Source organism: Pristiophorus japonicus, chromosome 22 (assembly GCF_044704955.1).
Source record: "Pristiophorus japonicus isolate sPriJap1 chromosome 22, sPriJap1.hap1, whole genome shotgun sequence".
NCBI classification, from domain to species: domain Eukaryota; kingdom Metazoa; phylum Chordata; class Chondrichthyes; family Pristiophoridae; genus Pristiophorus; species Pristiophorus japonicus.
Genome location: NC_091998.1, coordinates 35,141,381 through 35,165,272, shown reverse-complemented (window position 1 = coordinate 35,165,272; position 23,892 = coordinate 35,141,381). Strand labels below are relative to the sequence as shown.

The 23,892-nt window shown below is 48.4% G+C and overlaps 1 protein-coding gene across 1 annotated transcript in view; it reads right to left on the bottom strand.

The window, feature by feature from the left end:
* Window positions 1-20,746, bottom strand: part of LOC139234947 (polyunsaturated fatty acid 5-lipoxygenase-like) — a 192,233-nt gene extending 171,487 nt beyond the window's left edge. Inside the window, exons 1-2 of the mRNA XM_070865923.1 lie at window positions 20,666-20,746; window positions 15,484-15,673 (exon numbers count right to left, since the gene is read on the bottom strand). The gene's annotated coding sequence lies outside the window, so the exon portion shown is untranslated. The remainder of the gene's footprint in view (window positions 1-15,483; window positions 15,674-20,665) is intronic.
* Window positions 20,747-23,892: the final 3,146 nt, after the last annotated feature.

Sequence of the window (23,892 nt, the reverse complement as noted above, 5' to 3'; positions counted from 1 at the left end):
TGTTGACTCTTCCTGACACACAGTTCCACATGGTAACTGCTGCTAGGACACGGTTCCATGTGTTGGCTGTTGCTAGGATACAGTTCCGCATGGTAACTGTTGCTAGGATACGGTTCCATGTGCTGACTGTTGTTAGGATACAATGTGGGGCCCCGACCTGCGTAAGAACACCAGAGGCAGGTCAGAGCCATAAGAGGAATGGAAGTGAGCGGCACCAGGAGCAGCGTGGAGGCATGCCACTCCAGGGAGCAGCGCGAGCTGGTGCAAGAGGGCGACGGCAGCGAAGAGTGATGTCATCAAGGTCCAGGTCGGTGATTGGAGCGTGGGCAGGTAGAGCAAGAGCGGCAAGGTCAGGGCGAAGGAGCGGCGAGAGATTGTAGAGGAATGTGATCGGGGCTCAGGGGAGGCGTGAGTTCGGGGCCAGGGGCAGCACGGGCCAGCCCACACTGCGATATGTGTGCGCACTAGGTCCGTGCAGCACAGCAGGTCTCCAGTCGTCTTGGGTAATCCTTGCCACTGGACCAAGACATAGCTCTGTCAAGCCCGTATGGTGGCTGGTGTGCAACGGCCACCACACGTTAAAAAAATCCACGCACAGGCATCTTCCACCCTTCAGGATGTAGTTCGGGTCCTTCATTGAAACCCCTGTGAACTCATCCTTTTTTGGCGTGGAAGCGGGTCATCCTCGTTTCGAGGGGCCACCTATGATGATGACATAGTAACTGTTGCTAGGATGCAGTTCCATGTGCTGACAGTTGCTAGGATACAGTGCGATGTGTTGGCTGTTGCTAGGATATAGTTCCACGTGCTGACTGTTGCTCGGATACAGTTCCATGTGCTAGCTGCCCACCAATACCTTATGCAAATGACCATTTTTCATGTGTGAACGTAGACAATGATTGTTAGTCAGATATTTAACTGTGGAAGCAGCACAGCTAAGCATTGTCCTGTTTTTACCCTGGGTCGATGCGATATCGAGCCCGAGTCATTGGATCAGGAGTGGGAAGCTTGACTAATATTTCTCCTTCTTAGCTGGGTGGGGGGGGGGGGCGGTGAGGGGGGCAGTGAATCTACTCCTGCCACTACCCAGATCAGTTAACTCAGCACAGATTGGTGTGCGAAGCTCAGTACACCAGGCAGTGCACTAATCAACTGAGCCAATGGGGAGGGCACTAAGTTTTATTTCTACTTTTTCCTTTTCCAATTTCTTGCCATTTGACTTTATTTGCATTTTGGACACAGGAGTAAATGTTCAGTTTAAAAGTCAAAAACAGATCTACCATTTGCCATTCATGGAAATAGAAATGATTGACTTTCTCATCAGTGAAATGATCACAGTTCTTTGGAGGGAACATCACAATATTTGGAATTATAACTGGAGTAGAAAATATTCCCTCTAGACTGCAGGCTGTTGGGTGAGGAGGGGATTGGGGTCCAGCTATGTCGCACCGTGAAACTTCACCTGAATAATGGGTGTTCAGTAATGAGTGTGATTGTCATGATGAGGCATTAATCTGCTCTCTCAGCTGGATGTAAAAGATTCCATGGCATTATTTTGAAGAAGAACATGGGAGTTCTCCCTCGTGTCCTGGCCAATATTTATCCCTCAATCAACATCACTAAAAAACGGACATTATCGTGGGATAATCTGGTCGTTGCTCTTCATGGGAGCTTTTATCATCATCATCATCATAGGCGCTGTGAAGAGGGCGGCTGGATTGGACATCACCAAGGTCCAGGTTGATGATTGGAGCGTGGGCAGGTACAGCAGGAGCGGCGAAGTTGGGGAGCAGGAGCAGCGAGTGATCGTGGAGCGACGTGATCGGGGCCCAGGAGAGGCGTGAGTTCGGGGCCCAGGAGAGGCGAGGGCCCAGGGGTAGCACGGACCTGCCCACACTGTGCTATGTGCGAGCACTGGGTCCGTGCAGCAGAGCTGGTCTCCAGACATCCTGGTGTGCAAATTGGCAGCTGCATTTCCCACATTACAACAGTGACTGCACTTCAAAAGTATTTCATTGGCTATTAGACACTTTGGGATGTACTGAGGTTGTGAAAGGCAAGTTTTTCTTTCTTTCTCTCTTTCTTTCTCTCTCTGTTTATTTCTCTCTTTCTTTTTGACAGGGCAATTCGGCTCTGCAGTTAACGCACCGAGTCCCCACCGTATTACTATAAGGCTCAGCATTCTCTCACTAATTCACTCTTTATCTTGGTGGGGAGTTTCTCTGTGGGTTGGGTGCAGAGGAGGAAATAAGTGAAAAACATCAAGTAAATGCTGAAAGAAAGAGTTTGGTTGTGATGAACAACACAGATGAGAAAACAAGATTATACTTTGAAAACTCAGTTTTATTTCCTGTTGCTGCTGGTTGTTCACATGTTGTCTCACTTCTAAAGGAGTCGGAAATAGGAATGCAGTGCAGTAACCTCAGTATTACCATCAAAGACCCAATAAGATTGACCTTATTAACCCTAATTCTACAGCAGCAGTCTGCCTTCGCAGTATGAACGTACAGACAATAGAATATAATACAAATCCTAGAAATGTTTGTGTAGCATGTGCGACTGTGACACTTCAGTTGTCACATTTCAAAGTGACAAGAAAATGGAAGTCTGACCTTTCATGCTGGTTTATTCGGACCCGAAACTGAGACTTTACGACAAACTTCCTTCACCGGTTGCAATTACTCTCTAATTGGCCTCAGCATCTGCCCATCCACAGTTACTGAAAGGACAGGTCAGCTACACACCGCTCCTCTGCAGCAGCAGAATAATACATTGCACATCACATGTTAGAATGGTCCCGTACTCATAAAAGTAGGATCTCCAGCCTTAATGTGAGCAATGCCACGGGTGATCACCCCGTATACGTACCAGCACACAAATCTCCAGCCCTCCGACTGATGTAACCAGACCCACAACTGCAGACACGAGAAGGATGTCACTAAACAGACTGCTGGTACAGGCATTGCTAAACGGTTATCGGTACATGCCACCATATTATTAAGTTACTGACAGAACATGTGAACAAAGACTTAAGCGTGTACTTCACTTAGGTACTGTACCTATCTAATATATTGTCACTTGTGTACTGTATCTCATCATCATCATAGGCAGTCCCTTGAAATTGAGGAAGACACGCTTCCACACCAAAAGTGAGTTCTCAGGTGACTGAACAGTCCAATATGGGAATTACAGTCTCTGTCACAGATGGGACAGACGGTGGTTGAAGGAAAGGGTGGGTGGGGAGTCTGGTTTGCCGCACGCTCCTTCCACTGCCTGCGCTTGCTTTCTGCATGCTTTCGGTGACGAGACTCAAGGTGCTCAGCGCCCTCCCGGATGCTCTTCCTCCACTTAGGGGCGGTCTTTGGCCAGGGACTCCCAGATGCCGGTGGGGATGTTGCACTTTATTAAGGAGGCTTTGCGAGTGTCCTTGAAACGTTTCCTCTGCCCACCTGGGGCTCGCTTGCCATGTAGGAGTTCCAAGTAGAGCGCTTGCTTTGGGAGTCTTGTGTCAGGCATGCGAACAATATGGCCCACCCAACGGAACTGGTCGAGTGTGGTCAGTGCTTCGATGCTGGAGATGTTGACCTGATCGAGAACACTAACGTGGTGCATCTATCCTCCCAGGGGATTTGCAGGATCTTGCGGAGACATCGTTGGTGGTATTTCTCCAGCGATTTGAGGTGTCTACTGCATATGGTCCCCGTCTCTGAGCCATACAGGAGGGCGGGTATCACCATAGCCCTGTAATGATAAGCTTCGTGCCAGATTTGAGGGACTGATCTTTGAACACTCTCTTCCTCAGGTCTGCGCTGGCGCACTGGAGGCGGTGTTGAACCTCGTCGTCGATGTCTACCCTTGCTGATAATAGGCTCCCGAGGTATGGAAAGTGATCTACATTATCCAGGGCAGCACCGTGGATCTTAATGACTGGGGGGCAGTGCTGTGTGGCGGGAACAGGTTGGTGGAGGACTTTTGTCTTACGGATGTTTAGTGTAAGGCCCATGCTTTCGTATGCCTCGGTGAAGATATTGACGATGGCTTGGAGTTCAGCCTCGGAATGTACGCAGGCACAAGCGACGTCCGCATACTGTAGCTCGACGAGAGGATGGGACGGTCTTGGATCTGGCCTGGAGGCAACAAAGGTTGAACAGGTTCCCACTGGTTCCATAGTTTAGTTCCACTCCAGCGGGGAGCTTGTTGAGTGTGAGATGGAGCATTGCAGCGAGGACAATCAAGAAGAGGGTTGGTCTTCTCAGCCCTGCTTGATCCCAGCCCGGACGTGGATTGGGTCTGTGGTAGATCCGTTGGTCAGGATCACAGTCTGCATGTCATTGTGGAGCAGGCGGAGGATGGTGACAAACTTTTGGGGGCAGCCGAAACGGAGGAGGATGCTCCATAGTCCCTCGCGGTCAAAGGTCTTTGTAAGATCAAAGAAGGCCATGTGTAAGGGCTGCTACTGTTCCCTGCATTTCTCTTGCAGTTGTCACGCCGTAAAGATCATGTCCGTTGTACCCCGCAGCGAACGGAATCCACACTGTGACTCCTGGCATCTGCTCGACCACGTCATCGTTCGAGCCAGAGATCGTAAGGACGTGCGTCTCACCCGCGTCATGACAGGAGCTGACGACTGCTGGACGGACCACCGACTAATCTGTTCCATCATCAACATCAATATAGCCCCACAGCGGCGATGGCAGCAGAAGCAGTGCCGCAGAAAAATCAACGGCGGTGCACTCAAAGACCCAGCTAAGAGAGCCCTATACAGCCAGCGCCTCACTGCTAACCTGGTGACCCTTGGTGACCCTGAGATGCAGAATGCCCACAGCGCTTGATCTGCCCTCTAGGCCACCATAACCAGTGCCTGCGAAGAGACGCTCGGTCACTCAACCAGGAAACACCAGGACTGGTTTGATGAAAATGACCAGGAGATCCAAGAGCTAATAAATAGCAAGCGCAGGGCATTTCTGAACCTAAAACAACAACCCAACTCGGGAGCAGCAAAGCAGCTTTACAGACGGCTTAAGGCCGAGGTCCAGCAAAAATCCCGAGACCTAAAGAACAGATGGTGGGTGGAGAAAACACAGGAGATTCAGCAGCTGGCTGACAGCCATGATGTGCGAGGATTCTTCACCGCCGTCAAGTCCACATATGGCCCAAGCACCCAAGGCCTCACCCCACTGCTGGCCAAGAACAGGGAGACATTCATCAAGGACACCGAGGCAGTCAGGACCCGCTGGAAGGAGCACTTCGAAGGTGTCATGTATATATGCTTGGGTTTACTAGCCACCAGGTGGCGCCACTGTTGGAGGGTATTGGGCTGTGCGCACGTGTGTGGCAGCCCAGGTATAAAAGGCCAGCCATCTTGCAATGTAATCACTTTGGGTCCTAATAAGTAGAGCCAGGTTTCTACCTGTTAGGAGTTTACAGTAATCAGTCTATTGAGTTATTGCATACATAACATTTGGCAACGAGGTAACAAGAACCTTCGCATGTAAAAATGAGCACAATTAGAATTCTGGAGCGATTCGTGGAGGGAGAAGATTGGGCAGACTTTGTAGCCCGCTTGAACCAATACTGTGTGGCCAACAAAATGGAGAAAGAGGCAGACGCAGTTCAGCGCTGGGCAGTCCTCCTCACGGTTTGCGGTCCAAAAATGTATGGACTCAAAGAATCTCCTCTCGTCCTTAAGTCCAACGAACAAGGACTATGAAACATTGTGTGCTCTGGTATGTGACCGTCTCAAACCAGATGAAAGCATCATCATCTCAAGATATTGATTGTATATGCACGTTTGTTTTGAGGGCCAGTATGTATCGGAATTCGTTGCCAACCTAAGACGTCTAGCTGGACCATGTAAGTTCAAAATTGCATTGGCAGACATGCTGCGGGATTTCTTTGTAATTGGCATCAGCCACGAAGTGATCCTACGTAAGCTACTGGCGGCAGAGACGCTGGATTTGAGCAAGGCCATCACAATTGCCCAATCATACATGACGACGGACAAAAGCTTAAAGCAGATATCATTGAAAAATCAGAATTCAGCAAGTACTGTAAACAAGATAGTATCATTGTTTGGCAGAGCTGCATATGGCTGGGCCTACCCGACTGCGTACGAGAAACCTGTGGTTGCTCAAAGTCCGCCAACGGGAATGAATCCACTATCACCATGTTGCCGTTGTGGGGGAAATCATTGGCATCATCAGTGTCGGTTTAAACAGTATATTTGTAAAGGCTGTTCGAGAGTGGGGCATCTCCAGCGTATGTATCCGCAACTGAGCAAGCGTGCTGCGGCACACCACGTGGAGAATGATGACCAGTACAGTGTGGATCCGGATATGCAATCCGAGATACCAGAGGAGGAAGTGTATGGACTGTATTCGTTCCGAACAAAGAGCCAACCAATAATGATTAATGTAAAACTTATTAGTGTGCCAGTATCGATCGAATTGGACATGGGTGGGAGTCAATCAATAATGAGCAAGAGGACATTCGACAGGCTGTGGGATACTATGGCTGTGAGGCCTAAGCTGAGTCCAATCAATGCCAAGTTGCGTACGTACACTAAAGAACTCATAACGGTGATTGGCAGTGCAGTAATCAAAGTGTCGTATGATGGTGCGGTTCACGATTTACCGGTATGGATTGTTCCAGGCAATGGTCCAATGCTGTTCGGCAGGAACTGGTTAGAAAAAATCAAATGGAACTGGAACGCGATCAAAGCGTTGTCGTCGGAAGAGGATACTCTATGTGCTCAAGTGATGAGCAACTTCCCCTTCGCTTTTTGAACCAGGCATCGGCAATTTCACGGGAGCCAAGGTGCAGATCACGTGGACTCGGATGCAAGACCCATCCATCATAAAGCTCGGACAGTTCCGTACATGATGAGGGAGAAGGTCGAAATCGAACTGGACAGACTCCAGCATGAAGAGATCGTATCACCAGTCAAATTTAACGAATGGGCGAGCCCCATTGTTCCCGTGTTGAAAAGTGATGGCACTGTCATGATTTGTGGAGACTACATGTACGGTTACGATCAACCGAGTTTTGAAACAGGATCAATACCCGTTACCAAAGGCTGATGACCTGTTTGCAATGCTAGCCGGGGGAAGTCGTTCACAAAACTGGATCTGACGTTGGCCTACATGACACAGGAGCTGGTCGACATGTTGAAGAAACTTACGTGCATCAACACTCAAAGGACTCTTTCTCTACAACAGGTGCTCTGTTGGAACTCGCTCAGCTGCAGCCATATTTCAGAGGAACATGGAGAGTCTATTGAAGTCCGTTCCCAGAACCATCGTGTTCCAAGATGACATACTGGTCACAGGTCGTGACTCCTCTGGAAGAGGTTCTACATCATCTGGACAAAGTGGGACTCAGACTGAAACTCTCGAATTGCGTCTTCATGGCACCGGAAGTCGAATTCCTGGGAAGGAAAATTGCTGCTGACTGTATCAGGCCTACGGACTCAAAAACCAAGGCCATCAAAAATGCACCCAAGCCTCAGAATGTGACAGAGCTGCATTCGTTCCTTGGTCTACTCAACTACTTCGGTAATTTCTTGCCTAGATTGAGCACTTTATTAGAGCCACTGCACATGCTGCTAAGAAAAGGCAACAACTGAGTTTGGGGTACGTCTCAAGATAGACCTTCTGAGAAAGCTACTAATTTGCTTTGCTCGAACAAGCTGCTGATACATTATGATCCGTGTAAGCGTCTAGTATTGGCCTGTGATGCTTCGTCATATGGAGTTGGTTGCTTGCTGCAACAAGCTAATGAGTCAGGCAAATTACTACCTGTTGCATATGCTTCAAAAAGTTTGTCAAAGGCGGAAAGAGCCTACAGCATGGTAGAGAAAGAAGCACTAGCCTGTGTGTATGGGATTACAATGATGCATCAGTACCTGTTTGGTCTTCGGTTTGAACTGGAAACAGATCACAAGCCACGCATTTCATTGTTTTCGGAAAACAAAGGTATCAATACCAATGCATCGTCCCACATCCAGAGGTGGGCGCTGACGTTATCTGCCTATGATTATATCATTCACCATAGATTGAGAATTGTGCCGATGCATTGAGCCGTCTGCTGTAGCCCACACCTGAGGTGGAAACGCCACAACCGGCAGACCTACTGTTAGTCATGGATGCTTTTGGAAGTGAAGGAACCCCTGTCACGGCTCAACAAGTTAAGATCTGGACCAGCCAGGACCCAATATTATCGGTTGTGAAATGTTGTATCATTAGTGGTGATTGGTCTACCATACCCAAGCAAATGCGTGAGGAGACCAAACCTTACATCCGTCGCAAAACTGGCTCTACTTTATTAGGACGCAAAATGATTACATTACAAGATGGCTGGCCTTTTATACCTGGGCCGCACACATGTGCGCACAGCCCAATGACTTCCGATAGTGGCGCCACCTGGTGGCTAGTAAACCCAAGCATACATACATGACACATACAGAGGCTGAACTCCAGGACATAGTCGACGTACTTACTGAGGTGTACGAAAGCATGGGCCTTACGCTAAAAATCCGTAAGACAAAGGTCCTTCACCAGCCTGTCCTCGCCGCACAGCACTGTCCCCCAGCCACCAAAATCCATGGCATGGCCCTGGACAACGTGGACCATTTCCCATACCTCAGGACTCTCTTATCAACAAGAGCAGACATCGACGACGAGATTCAACACCGCCTCCAGTGCAGCCTTCGGCCAACTGAGGAAAAGAGTGTTCGAAGACCAGGCCCTCAAAACTGCCACTAAGCTCATGGTCTACAGGGCTGTAGTAATATCCACCCTCTTATATGGCTCAGAGACATGGACCATGTACAGCAGACACCTCAAGTCGCTGGAGAAATATCATCAACGATGTCTCCGCAAGATCCTACAAATCCTCTGGGAGGACAGACGCACCAACATTAGCGTCCTCGACCAGGCTAATATTCCCAGCACTGACCACACTTGATCAGCTCCGCTGGGCAGGCCACATTGTCCACATGCCTGACACGAGACTCCGAAAGCAAGCGCTCTACTCGGAACTCCTTCACGGCAAACGAGCCAAAGGTGGGCAGAGGAAACATTACAAGGACACCCTCAAAACCTCCCTGATAAAGTGCAACATCCCCACCGACACCTGGGAGTCCCTGGATAAAGACTGCCCCAAGTGGAGGAAGTGCATCCGGGAGGGCGCTGAGCACCTCGAGTCTCATCGCTGAGAGCATGCAGAAACTAAGCGCAGGCAGCGGAAAGAGCGTGCGGCAAACCAGTCCCACCCACCCTTTCCCTCAACGATTATCTGTTCCACCTGTGACAGGGACTGTGGTTCTCGTATTGGACTGTTCAGCCACCTAAGGAGTGGAAGCAAGTCTTCCTCGATTCCGAGGGACTGCCTATGATGATCGTGACTTGCGTCAGAATGTTATTCCACCGCAATGTGTTACCTCATGGCTCGGCATCTCCCTCACTCTACCATTACCCTCAAGCCAGGGGACGATCACTGGTGGAGGAGTGAGGAGTGCAGAAGAGCATGCCAGGAGCAGCACCAGGCGGACCTAAAAATGAGCTGCCACCCAGGGAAAGCTGCCACGCAGGACTACATGCATGGTAAACAGTGGAAGCAGCATGCTGTTGACCGAGCCAAGCAATCCACAATCAACGGATCACAGTGGTTATGTTACTGGACTAGTAATCGACAGGCCTACACTTAATGATCCAGGAGGCATGAGTTCAAATCCCACCATGGCAGCTGGGAAATTTAAATTCAATTAAAATAAAAATGGAATTTAAAAAAAAGCTTGTGTCAATAATGGTGACCATAAACTACCAACTTGTCATAAAAAAAACATCTGGTTCACTAATGTCCTTTGGGGAAGGAAATCTGCCGTCCTGACCCAGACTGGCCGATATTTGACTCCAGACCCACAGCAATGTGGTAACTCTTAACTTCCCTCTGAAATGGCCCAGCAAGCCACTCAGTTGTATAAGGGGCTCACCACCACCTTCTCATGGGCAATGAATGCTGGCCTTTCCAGTAATGTCCACATCCCAGGAACAAATATAAAAAAGATCAAACTCTGCAGTCCTGCCACTTCCAGTCATGAATGGTGGTGGACAATTAAACACCTAATGCATGGAGGAGGCTCCATGAACATCCCATCCTCAATGATGGAGGAGCCCAGCAAAAGACTGCAAAAGACAAGGCTGAAGCGTTTGCAACCATCTTCAGCCAGAAGTTCCGAGTGGATGATCCATATCGGCCTCCTCCTTGGGTCCCCACCATCACAGAAGCCAGTCTTCAGCCAATTCGATTCACTCCATGTGATATCAAGAAACAGCTGAGCGCACTGGATACAGCAAAGGCTATGGAACCCAACAACATCCCGGCTGTTGTGCTGATGGCTTGTGCTCCAGAACTAGCCGCGCCTCTAGCCAAGCTGTTCCAGTACAGCTACAACACTGGCATCTACCTCACAATGTGGAAAACTGCCCAGGTATGTCCTGAACACAAAAAGCAGGACAAATCCCATCTGGCCAATTACCACCCCATAAATCTACTCTCAATCATCAGCAAAGTGATGGAAGGTGCTGTTGATAGTGCTATCAAACGGCATTTATTCACCAATAACCTGCTCACCGATGCTGAGTTTGGGTTCCGCCAGGACCACTCGGCTCCAGACCTCATTACAGCCTTGGCCCAAACATGGACACAGAGCTGAATTCCAGAGGTGAGGTGAGAGTGACTGCCCTTGACATCAAGGCAGTATTTGACCGAGTATGGCATCAAGGAACCCTAGTAAAACTGAAGTCAATGGGAATCAGGAGGAAAACTCTCTACTGGCTGGAGTCATACCTAGCACAAAGGAAGATAGTTGTGGTTGTTGGATGCAAATCATCATAGCCCCAGGACATCGCTGCAGGAGGTCCTCAGGGCAGTGTCCTGGGCCAACCATCTTCAGCTGCTTCATCAATTTTTATGTATGTAAACTTGTAATTACCATGTCTAACCACCAGAGGGCTTATTGCCTGGAGTCCAAAGTGATCCCTTGGGAGCACCTGTATATAAGGAGGCCTCACAGGCTGAAGAGACACTCTGAGATCTGTAATAAAGGACTACAGCCACACTTACTTTGAGCTTGCAGTATCTAGTCTGACTTTTTATTCAAGACATAACAACTGGCGACGAGATACAGATAACGAACCCCAATGCAACAATACAGAAAACTGTGGGCATTCTGGAGAAATTTTCGATGGGAGATGATTGGGAAACCTTCATGGAACGACTTGACCAATACTTCGTGGCCAATGAACTGGAAGGAGAAGCGAACACTACCAAACAAAGGGCGATCCTCCTCACCGTTTGCAGGGCATCAACATATGGCCTCATGAAAAACCTGCTCGCTCCAGCAAAACCCACAGACAAATCATACGATGAGTTTTGCACACTGGTCCGGGAGCATCTAAACCCGAAGGAAAGCGTTCTGATGGCGAGGTATCGGTTCTACACGTATAAGAGGTCTGAAGGCCAGGAAGTGGCGAGTTACGTCGCCGAGCTAACGCACCTTGCAGGACATTGCAAATTTGAAGGACACTTGGAGCATATGCTCAGGGATTTCTTTGTACTTGGCATTGGCCATGAAGTAATACTTCGCAAACTTTTGACTGTAGAGACCCCAACCTTGAGTAAAGCCATAGCAATAGCCCAGGCGTTTATCTCCACGAGTGACAATACCAAACAAATTTCCCAGCACACTAGTGCTGCTGCAAGTACTGTGAACAAAGTAAAGTTGTTTTCGAATCGAAATGTACATGGCAGGACTTACACGCCTGTAACTGCACGTCCGCAGATGACTGAGAGTCCACCATCAAGGGTGGTGAATACAAGGCCATTAACGCCTTGCTGGCACTGTGGTGGTGATCATCAATTCCATTTATGCCGCTTCAAAGGATATGTTTGCAAGGGCTGTGGAACAATGGGACACCTCCAGGCGAGTTGCAAACTTTGGTAATCCCGCAAACAACCATGTAGCAGAGGAGGACAGATCCACAATGGATCATGACAAACCAGAGCTTCAGACCGAGGAGGCAGAGGTATATGGTGTACACACATTTACCACAAAGTGTCCCCTGATAATGCTGAAGGTTGAATGAAATGGACTCCGGGTGTCCATGGAGTTGGACATGGGCACAAGCCAGTCCATAATGAGTAAAAGGACTTTTGATAAGTTGTGGTGCAACAAGGCTTCAAGGCCAGTCCTGACTCCCATTCGTGCCAAACTCAGAACGTACACAAAGGAACTGATTCCCGTAATTGGCAGTGCTACCGTAAAGGTCTCCTACGATGGAGTGGTGCACGATTTACCACTCTGGGTGATACTGGACGATGGCCCCACGCTGTCCGGCGGAAGCTGGCTGGGAAAGATACGCTGGAACTGGGATGACGTCCGAGCGCTTTCGTCCGTCGACAACACCTCATGTGCCCAGTTCCTAAGCAAGTTCCCCTCGCTGTTCAGGAAGTTCCAAGGAGCAAAAGTGCAGATCCATTTGATTCCGGGGGCACGACCCATCCATCACAAGGCGAGAGCGGTACCTTACATGATGAGAGAGAGGGTGGAGATTGAGCTGGACAGGCTGCAACGAGAGAGCATCATTTCGCCGATCAAATTCAATGAGTGGGCCAGTCTGATTGTTCCAGTCCTCAAGGAAGACGGCACCATCAGAATCTGTAGTGATTACAAACTAACTATCAATTGTTTCTCACTGCAGGATCAATACCCGCTACCAAAGGCAGATGACCTATTTACGACGCTGGCGGGAGGGAAAACGTTTACAAAGCTGGACTTAACTTCGGCCTACATGACGCAGGAGCTGGAGGAATCTTCGAAAGGCCTCACCTGCGTCAACACGCACAAAGGTCTTGTCGTTTACAACAGATGCCCGTTTTTGATTCGATCGGCCGTGGTGATATTCCAGAGGAACACGGAAAGCTTGCTGAAGTTGGTCCCGCGCACCGTGGTCTTCCAGGACGACATCTTGGTTACAGGTTGGAATATCGTCGAGCACCTGCAGAATCTGGAGGAGGTTCTTAGTTGCTTAATCATGTGGGGCTCAGGCTAAAATGCTCGAAGTGCGTTTTCCTGGCACCTGAAGTGGAGTTCCTGTGGAGAAGAATCGCGGTGGACGGCATCAGGCCCACCGATTCGAAGACGGAGGCAATCAAGAACGCAACAAGACCACAGAATGTGATGAAGCTGCGGTCGTTTCTTGGACTCCTGAACTATTTTGGTAACTTCTTACCGGGTCTTAGCACATTGTTAGAAACCCTACACTCTTTACTGTGTAAAGGAGATGAATGGGTATGGGGTAAAAGCCAAGAAAATGCCTTTGAGAAAGCTAGGAAGCTGTTATGTTCAAACAAATTGCTTGTGTTCTACGATCATGTAAACGTTTGATACTAGCATGTGATGCGTCGTCGTACAGGGTCAGGTGTGTATTGCAACAAGCTAATGAATTTGAGGAATTGCAACCGGTTGCTTATGCATCCAGAAGTCTGTCTAAGGCCAAGAGGGCCTACAGTATGATCGAAAAAGAAGCGTTAGCATGTGTTTACGGGGTAAAGAAAATGCATCAATATCTGTTCGGGCTCAAATTTGAATTGGAAACTGACCATAAGCCGCTTATATCCCTCTTTTCTGAAAGTAAGGGGATAAATACGAATGCATTGGCCCGCATCCAGAGATGGGCGCTCACATTGTCCGCATACAACTAGGCCATCCGCCTCAGGCCAGGCACAGAAAACTGCGCCGATGCTCTCAGTAGGCTACCATTGCGCACCACTGGGGTGGAGATGGCACAGCTGCAGATTTAGTTATGGTAATGGAAGCATTCGAGAGTGAGCAATCACCTGTTACTGCCCAACAGATTAGAACCTGGACGAGCCAGGATCCCTTACTGTCCTTAGTAAAAAAAACTGTGTGCTCCACAGGAGTTGGTCTAGGGTCCCGTTAGAGATGCAGGAAGAAATAGAGCCATACCAGCAGCGCAAAGATGAAATGTCTATACAAGCAGATTGCCTCCTATGGGGCAATCGGGTAGGTATGCCAAAAAAGAACAGGAACACTTTCATTAGTGATCTCCACAGTACCCATCCAGGCATTGTAATGATGAAAGCGATAGCCAGATTTCACATGTGATGGCCCAGTATCGATGCAGACTTAGAGTCCTGTATGCACAAATGTAATACATGTTCCCAGTTAAGCAATGCACCCAGGGAGGCGCCACTAAGTTTATGGTCTTGGCCCTCCAAACCGTGGTATCGGGTTCAAGTCGACTATGCAGGCCCATTCTTGGGAAAAATGTCTTTAGTGGTTGTAGATGCGTCCTCCAAATGGATTGAATGTATGACAATGTCGGCAAGCATGTCAGCTGCCACCATTGAAAGCCTGCGGGCCATCTTTGCCACGCATGGCCTGCCTGATGTCCTTGTAAGTGACAATGGGCCGTGCTTTACCAGTGCCGAATTTAAGGAGTTCATGATCCGCAATGGGGTCAAACATGTCACATCTGCCCCATTTAAGCCAGCGTCCAACGGTCAGGCAGAACGAGCAGTTGAAACAATCAAGCACAGCTTGAAAAAGGTAACTGAAGGCTCACTGCAGACTCGCTTATCCAGAGTCCTGCTTAGTTACCACACAAGACCCCACTCGCTCACCGGGGTCCCTCCCGCTGAACTGCTCATGAAAAGGGCAGTTAAGACAAGGCTCTCATTTGTCCACCCTGATCTACACAAACAGGTAGAGAGCAGGCGGCTTCAACAGAATACATATCATGATCGCGCAAATGTGTCACGCGAAATTGAAGTAAATGATCCTGTATTTGTGTTGAACTATGGACAAGGTCCCAAGTGGATTGCTGGCACTGTTTTGGCCAAAGAGGGGAGTAGGGTGTTTGTGGTCAAACTTGCAAATGGACTCACCTGCAGGAAACACTTGGACCAAACCAAACTCAGATTTACGGACTATCCACAACAACCCACAATAGATTCTAACTTTTTAGACCCTCCAACACACACATAAGTGGCAACCGATCCAGCGGTTGACCAGGAAGCAGAACCCATCACCCGCAGCAGCCCAGCTAGGCTCACCACGCCCAGCAGTCCAGCAAGGCCAGCTGCACAGCAGCCCAGCAAGGGCCCAACAAATGACTCCCCAACACCAGCATTTGCACCGAGACGCTCAACCAGGGAAAGGAAGGCCCCAGATCGACTCACATTGTAAATAATCACAGTATTGACTTTTGGGGTGGGGGGGGGGATGGGGATTGTTGTTATGTATGTAAACCTGTAATAACCATGTCTAACCACCAGAGGGCTTATCCCCTGGAGTCCCAAGGGATCTCACAATCCCTTGGGAGCACTTGTATATAAGGAGGCCTCACAGGCTGGAGAGACACTCTGAGATCTGCAATAAAGGACTACGGTCACACTTACTTTGAGCTTGCAGTATCTAGTCTGACTCTTTATTCAAGACATGACATCAATGACCTTCTCTCCATCATAAGGTCAGAAGTGGGGATGTTCGCTGATGATTGCACAGTGTTCAGTTCCATTCCCAAATCCTCAGATAATGAAGCAGTCCGTGCCCGAATACAGCAAGACTTGGACAACATTCAGGCTTTAACTGATAAGTGGAAAATAACATTAACGCCATGCAAGTGACAGGCAATGACTATCTCTAACAAGCAAGAGTTTAACCGCCGCCCCTTGACATTCAACGTCATTACCATCGCCAAATCCCTCACCATCAACATCCTGGGGGTCACCATTGACCAGAAACTTAACTGGACCAGACACATAAATACTGTGGCAGCAAGAGCGGGTCAGAGGTTGGGTATTCTGTGGCGAGTGTCTCACCTCCTGACTCCCCAAAGCCTTTCCACCATCTACAAGGCACAAGTCAGGAGTGTGATGGAATACTCTCCACTTGCCTGGATGAGTGCAGCTCCAACAACACCCAAGAAACTCGACACCATCCAGGACAAAACAGCCCATTTAATCGGCCCCCATCCACCACCTTAAACATTCACTCCCTCCACCACCAGCACACCGTTGCTGCAGTGTGTACCATCTACAAGATGCACTGTAACAACTCACCAAGACTTCTTCAGCAGCACCTCTCAAACCCGTGACTTCTAGCACCTAGAAGGACAAGGGCAGCAGACGCAAGGGAACACCACCACCTCCACATTCCCCTCCAAGTCACGCACCATCCTGACTTGGAAATATATCGGCCGTTCCTTCATCGTCGCTGGGTCAAAATCCTGGAACTCACTCCCTAACAGTTCTGTGGGAGCACCTTCACCACACGGACTGTAGCAGTTCAAGGCGGCGGCTCACCACCATCTTCTCAAGGGCAATTAGGGATGGGCAATAAATGCTGGCCTTGCCTGCGACGCACACATCCCGAGAATGAATTAAAAACATTTGCTTCTGGTTAAGTTTGGCAAAACGGAAAAACTCCTTCACGACACAGTAAGTGATAAATTGGCCTGTGAGGATTGACTTTGAGGCTGAGCTGATACACTGACAACTCTTTGCCAAAGTTGTATTCTCGGAACATGCAGCTTGAGGCTGCCTCAGCTGTAACAACATCCCGCAAACACAATCCACAGCAACATAACCAGGTCTATTCTCCAAGACAGCATTGCTCAGCATCTCCATTTAATTTAAATTTTGCAAGCAATACGTTTCCTTTCAGTCTCTCATGGCCGTGATGAGTATCATGGGCGTTCAGTAGATTGTGAATTATTCCCTGTATGGTAATTCATATATACATATAGAAACATAGAAAATAGGTGCAGGAGTAGGCCATTCGGCCCTTCTAGCCTGCACCGCCATTCAATGAGTTCATGGCTGAACATTCAACTTCAGTACCCCATTCCTGCTTTCTCGCCATACCCCTTGATCCCCCTAGCAGTAAGGACCTCATCTAACTCCTTTTTGAATATATTTAGTGAATTGGCCTCAACAACTTTCTGTGGTAGAGAATTCCACAGGTTCACCACTCTCTGGGTGAAGAAGTTCCTCCGCATCTCGGTCCTAAATGGCTTACCCCTTATCCTTAGACTGTGACCCCTGGTTCTGGACTTCCCCAACATTGGGAACATTCTTCCTGCATCTAACCTGTCTAACCCCGTCAGAATTTTATATGTTTCTATGAGGTCCCCTCTCATTCTTCTGAACTCCAGTGAATACAAGCCCAGTTGATCCAGTCTTTCTTGATAGGTCAGTCCCGCCATCCCGGGAATCAGTCTGGTGAACCTTCGCTGCACTCCCTCAATAGCAAGAATGTCCTTCCTCAGGTTAGGAGACCAAAACTGTACACAATACTCCAGGTGTGGCCTCACCAATGCCCTGTACAACTGTAGCAACACCTCCCTGCCCCTGTACTCAAATCCCCTTGCTATGAAGGCCAACATGCCATTTGCTTTCTTAACCGCCTGCTGCACCTGCATGCCAACCTTCAATGACTGATGTACCATGACACCCAGGTCTCTTTGCACCTCCCCTTTTCCTAATCTGTCACCATTCAGATAATAGTCTGTCTCTCTGTTTTTACCACCAAAGTGGATAACCTCACATTTATCCACATTATACTTCATCTGCCATGCATTTGCCCACTCACCTAACCTATCCAAGTCGCTCTGCAGCCTCACAGCATCCTCCTCGCAGCTCACACTGCCACCCAACTTAGTGTCATCCGCAAATTTGGAGATACTACATTTAATCCCCTCATCTAAATCATTAATGTACAGTGTAAACAGCTGGGGCCCCAGCACAGAACCTTGCGGTACCCCACTAGTCACTGCCTGCCATTCTGAAAAGTACCCATTTACTCCTACTCTTTGCTTCCTGTCTGACAACCAGTTCTCAATCCATGTCAGTACACTACCCCCAATCCCATGTGCTCTAACTTTTCACATCAATCTCTTGTGTGGGACCTTGTCGAACGCCTTCTGAAAGTCCAAATATACCACATCAACTGGTTCTCCCTTATCCACTCTACTGGAAACATCCTCAAAAAATTCCAGAAGATTTGTCAAGCATGATTTCCCTTTCACAAATCCATGCTGACTTGGACCTATCATGTCACCTCTTTCCAAATGCACTGCTATGACATCCTTAATAATTGATTCCATCATTTTACCCACTACCGATGTCAGGCTGACCGGTCTATAATTCCCTGTTTTCTCTCTCCCTCCTTTTTTAAAAAGTGGGGTTACATTGGCTACCCTCCACTCCATAGGAACTGATCCAGAGTCAATGGAATGTTGGAAAATGACTGTCAACGCATCCACTATTTCCAAGGCCACCTCCTTAAGTACTCTGGGATGCAGTCCATCAGGCCCTGGGGATTTATCGGCCTTCAATCCCATCAATTTCCCCAACACAATTTCCCGGCTAATAAGGATTTCCCTCAGTTCCTCCTCCTTACTAGACCCCCCGACCCCTTTTATAACCGGAAGGTTGTTCGTGTCCTCCTTCGTGAATACCGAACCAAAGTACTTGTTCAATTGGTCCGCCATTTCTTTGTTCCCCGTTATGACTTCCCCTGATTCTGACTGCAGGGGACCTACATTTGTCTTTACTAACCTTTTTCTCTTTACATATCTATAGAAACTTTTGCAATCCGTCTTAATGTTCCCTGCAAGCTTCTTCTCATACTCCATTTTCCCTGCCCTAATCAAACCCTTTGTCCTCCTCTGCTGAGTTCTAAATTTCTCCCAGTCCCCAGGTTCGCTGCTATTTCTGGCCAATTTGTATGCCACTTCCTTGGCTTTAATACTATCCCTGATTTCCCTTGATAGCCACGGTTGAGCCACCTTCCCTTTTTTATTTCTATGCCAGACAGGAATGTACAATTGTTGTAGTTCATCCATGCGGTCTCTAAATGTCTGCCATTGCCCATCCACAGTCAACCCCTTAAGTATCATTCGCCAATCCATCTCAGCCAATTCACGCCTCATACCTTCAAAGTTAGCCTTCTTTAAGTTCTGGACCATGGTCTCTGAATTAACTGTTTCATTCTCCATCCTAATGCAGAATTCCACCATATTATGGTCACTCTTCCCCAAGGGGCCTCGCACAACGAGATTGCTAATTAATCCTTTCTCATTACATAACACCCAGTCTAAGATGGCCTCCCCCCTAGTTGGTTCCTCGACATATTGGTCTAAAAAACCATCCCTTATGCACTCCAGAAAATCCTCCTCCACCGTATTGCTTCCAGTTTGGTTAGCCCAATCTATGTGCATATTAAAGTCACCCATTATAACTGCTGCACCTTTATTGCACGCACCCCTAATTTCCTGTTTGATGCCCTCCCCAACATCACTACTACTGTTTGGAGGTCTGTACACAACTCCCACTAACATTTTTTGCCCTTTGGTGTTCTGCAGCTCTACCCATATAGATTCCACATCATCCAAGCTAATGTCCTTCCTAACTATTGCCTTAATCTCCTCCTTAACCAGCAATGCTACCCCACCTCCTTTTCCTTTTATTCTATCCTTCCTGAATGTTGAATACCCCTGGATGTTGAGTTCCCAGCCCTGCTCATCCTGGAGCCACGTCTCCGTAATCCCAATCACATCATATTTGTTAACATCTATTTGCACAGTTAATTCATCCACCTTATTGCGGATACTCCTTGCATTAAGACACAAAGCCTTTAGGCTTGTTTTTTTAACACCCTCTGTCCTTTTAGAATTTTGCTGTACAATGGCCCTTTTTGTTCTTTGCCTTGGGTTTCTCTGCCCTCCACTTTTCCTCATCTCCTTTCTGTCTTTTGTTTTTGCCTCCTTTTTGTTTCCCTCTATCTCCCTGCATTGGTTCCCATCCCCCTGCCATATTAGTTTAACTCCTCCCCAACAGCACTAGCAAACACTCCCCCGAGGACATTGGTTCCGATTCTGCCCAGGTGCAGACCGTCCGGATTGTACTGGTCCCACCTCCCCCAGAACCGGTTCCAATGCCCCAGGAATTTGAATCCCTCCCTGCTGCACCATTGCTCAAGCCACGTATTCATCTGAGCTATCCTGCGATTCCTACTCTGACTAGCACGTGGCACTGGTAGCAATCCCGAGATTACTACTTTTGAGGTCCTACTTTTTAATTTAGCTCCTAGCTCCTTAAATTAATTTCGTAGGAACTCATCCCTTTTTTTACCTATGTCATTGGTACCAACGTGCACCACGACAACTGGCTGTTCTCCCTCCCTTTTTAGAATGTCCTCCACCCGCTCCGAGACATCCTTGACCCTTGCACCAGGGAGGCAACATACCATCCTGGAGTCTCGGTTGCGGCCGCAGAAACGCCTATCTATTCCCCTTACAATTGAATCCCCTATCACTATCGCTCTTCCACTCTTTTTCCTGCCCTCCTGTGCAACAGAGCCAGCCACGGTGCCATGAACTTGGCTGCTGCTGCCCTCCCCTGATGAGTCATCCCCCTCAACAGTACTCAAAGCGGTGTATCTGTTTTGCAGGGGGATGACCACAGGGGACCCCTGCACTACCTTCCTTGCACTACTCTTCCTGCTGGTCTTCCATTCCCTCGCTGGCTGTGGACCCTTCTCCTGCGGTAAGACCAACTCGCTACACGTGATACTCACGTCATTCTCAGCATCGTGGATGCTCCAGAGTGAATCCACCTTCAGGGGGATGGGTAGGAGAGAGATGTGTTTACAACTGAACAGCAAGACAGGAAGGGAGCCATTGAATCATAGTGCAACCAGCTAACCATTGCAAGAATCCAGACCCTTTGTTACTCAAGGCATTCAACTGGAAATGAGAAAAGAAGAAGTCACCGTCTAAAAAACAGAAGGAAGATTGGTTTTTTTTAAGAATTCTTGATAAACAGACATTTCCGCTGCTCAAACCTGTTTCTGGAATTTCTGCTGTAACTGATCGAACACGACCAGAGCCCTGGGTGAAGTGATCAGTGACATGAAGGGAGTAGTGCCCTGTGTCATCCCAGAGTGACCCTCAGTCCGACTCTCAGTCTGCCTGCAGGGTCAGGAGTGTCTCAGCAAAGCATAACAGAAATGTTCAGACTTAAACTGTAACAGGCACCCAGAACATTCCGAGATTCTGTCCACCCAAACCTGGGATGTGTCTGGAGAAGCATTTTGAGTGATATGATTAGGCTGCGTACAGGTCTGGCACTGGTGGAGCTGTGTGACACTGGGGTGCAGGGCTGGCACTGGTGGTGGTGATGGAGCAATTTCAGTGGATGATTTAAGAGAAATGCACCACATTAGCTGAAGTCTGATTGTTACTATATTGTATTGGGACCCTGTGCTGACACAAGGGCTGCTCACATAAGAACATAAGAACATAAGAATTAGGAACAGGAGTAGGCCATCTAGCCTCTCGAGCCTGCTCCGCCATTCAACAAGATCATGGCTGATCTGGCCGTGGACTCAGCTCCACTTACCCGCCCTCTCCCCGTAACCCTTAATTCCCTTATTGGTTAAAAATCTATCTATCTGTGACTTGAATACATTCAATGAGTTAGCCTCAACTGCTTCCTTGGGCAGAGAATTCCACAGATTCACAACCCTCTGGGAGAAGAAATTCCTTCTCAACTCGGTTTTAAATTGGCTCCCCCGTATTTTGAGGCTGTGCCCCCTAGTTCTAGTCTCCCCCACCAGTGGAAACAACCTCTCTGCCTCTATTCTGTCTATCCCTTTCATGATTTTAAATGTTTCTATAAGATCACCCCTCATCCTTCTGAACTCCAACGAGTAAAGACCCAGTCTACTCAATCTATCATCATAAGGTAACCCCCTCATCTCCGGAATCAGCCGAGTGAATCGTCTCTGTACCCCCTCCAAAGCCAGTATAGCCTTCCTAAGTAAGGTGACCAAAACTGCACGCAGTACTCCAGGTGCGGCCTTACCAATACCCTATACAGTTGCAGCAGGACCTCCCTGCTTTTGTACTCCATCCCTCTCGCAATGAAGGCCAACATTCCATTCGCCTTCCTGATTACCTGCTGCACCTGCAAACTTTTTGGGATTCATGCACAAGGACCCCCAGGTCCCTCTGCATCTCAGCATGTTGTAATTTCTCCCCATTCAAATAATATTCCCTTTTACTGTTTTTTTTCCCAAGGTGGATGACCTCACACTTTCCGACATTGTATTCCATCTGCCAAACCTTAGCCCATTCACTTAACCTATCCAAATCTCTTTGCAGCCTCTCTGTGTCCTCTACACAACCCGCTTTCCCACTAATCTTAGTGTCATCTGCAAATTTTGTTACACTACACTCTGTCCCCTCTTCCAGGTCATCTATGTATATTGTAAACAGTTGTGGTCCCAGCGCCGATCCCTGTGGCACACCACTAACCACCGATTTCCAACCCAAAAAGGACCCATTTATCTCGACTCTCTGCTTTCTGTTCGCCAGTCAATTCTCTATCCATGCTAATACATTTCCTCTGACTCCGCGTACCTCTATCTTCTGCAGTAATCTTTTGTGTGGCACCTTATCGAATGCCTTTTGGAAATCTAAATACACCACATCCATCGGTACACCTCTATCCATCATGCTCGTTATATCCTCAAAGAATTCTAGTAAATTAGTTAAACATGATTTCCCCTTCATGAATCCATGCTGCGTCTGCTTGATTGGTGCTCCTCACCCTGTGCAATGCAATCATTCACTAAATGAACAATTTTCTGTTGCATGTCAGTCGAGTGCAGCAGGCGCTCACCTGTAGTTAATTGCTCAAAAGAATGCACCATTTAAATTTGCAATTCTAAGGCTCGTAGAATTGGTGCAATTGGTTTGGAACTGAGTCACGCAGGGCCAGGGGGCAGGAACACGATTACAATGTGCCAGGCATTTGCTCCCAGGGCAATCAGGCTGCAAATTGCCCAAGGCGTCGACTGCAGCTCAGGGTGGGGCGGTGAACGCCAAGGGGGTGGGACTCTGTGCACAGGATATGCTCTCGGCTCACTGGGCCTCTGAGTTCTCTCTCAAAGAGGCTGCCATCCCTAACGCAGCTAATCGCATCAGGCACTGAAGGGGAGGCCACATTCAACTTCGGAAAAATATTCTGGTTTCCCTTTCCCTCTACTCCCTGGCACCCTGTCCATCACACTCACCCCCTTTGCCCAGAGCCCCTAAACAACCCAGGCCTCTCTCCCTGCCTGCTCTGTGCCCCACTAACTTTTGGAGTGGATTACTGAGGGGCAGAGGATTACTGAAGTGGAGAGGATTACTGGAGTGGATCACTGCAGTGGATTGGATTACTGGAGTTGAGTGGGGATGATTACTGGAGTAAATAACTGGATTGGAGTGGGGTGGATGACTAGGGTGAATAACTGGAGTGGATTACTGGAGTTGTGTAGGGAGCATTACTAGGGTGGATTACTGGAGTTGAGTGGGGAGGATTCATAGAATCATAGAAATTTTCAGCACGTAAGGAGGCCATTTTGGCCCATCGTGTCCGTGCCGGCTGACAAAGAGCTATCCAGCCAATCCCACTTTCCAGCTCTCAATCCGTAGCCCTGCAGGTTATGGCACTTCAGGTGCACATCCAAGTATTTTTTAAATGTGGTGAGGGTTTCTGCTTCTACCACCCTTTCAGGCAGCGAGTTCCAGACCCCCACCACCCTCTGTGTGAAGAAATTTCCCCTCAAATCCCCTCTAAACCTCTCCCCAATTACTTTAAATCTATGGCCCCTGGTTGTTGACCCCTCTGCCAAGGGAAAGAGGTCCTTCCAGGCCCCTCATAATAAGAACATAAGAAATAGGAGCAGGAGTAGGCCATACGGCCTCTCGAGCCTGCTCCACCATTCAATAAGATTATGGCTGATCTGATCATGGA